The following is a 516-nucleotide window of genomic DNA, read 5'->3' as shown; positions in this document are numbered from 1 at the left end:
ACTATTTAATTGCAATATAATATTGCAATGAAAATATTTGGTTCGTGCAGTGCGAGATACAAAGGTTCAATTTGATTTTCAGTTTGTGATAGCCAAACCATCTATTTCACAACAAATTACATATATGAAATTAATAAATTTCGAACTATGCTTAGTAGAAGTCACAGCTGATTCATTATTATAGAAAAATGGTGTTGGCCAGGGGACAAAAAAAGAGCACTATTTTATTTTATAAATTGATACCAGTTTACTTATTAAATTTAACAACAAAATTAACAATCATAACACAGGCCTTTTTTTGTTTGGTGCATCAATGTTAGAGCTGATCTATAGTATGTTTTGCGCTGATTTCAAATTGCAAACCATTTTTTTGTATCAGCTCGAGTTGGAACTTGGAAAAAAGTTGCCGAAACCAGGACCATTGTAGGTCGTCACGAAAAGAACTTTTTACAGTGTCAACTATTTTCCCACCTGAGGCCGAATGGGTCTTGTAAGTTTGTATGTACGAGTAGGCAT

The sequence above is a fragment of the Ctenocephalides felis genome, unplaced genomic scaffold (genome assembly GCF_003426905.1).
Source record: "Ctenocephalides felis isolate EL2017-DRISC unplaced genomic scaffold, ASM342690v1 CF-g0.4_SCAFFOLD_01492, whole genome shotgun sequence".
NCBI lineage: Eukaryota > Metazoa > Arthropoda > Insecta > Siphonaptera > Pulicidae > Ctenocephalides > Ctenocephalides felis.
The sequence above is the reverse complement of the archived record's forward strand: the minus strand, read 5'-3'. Positions refer to the sequence as shown.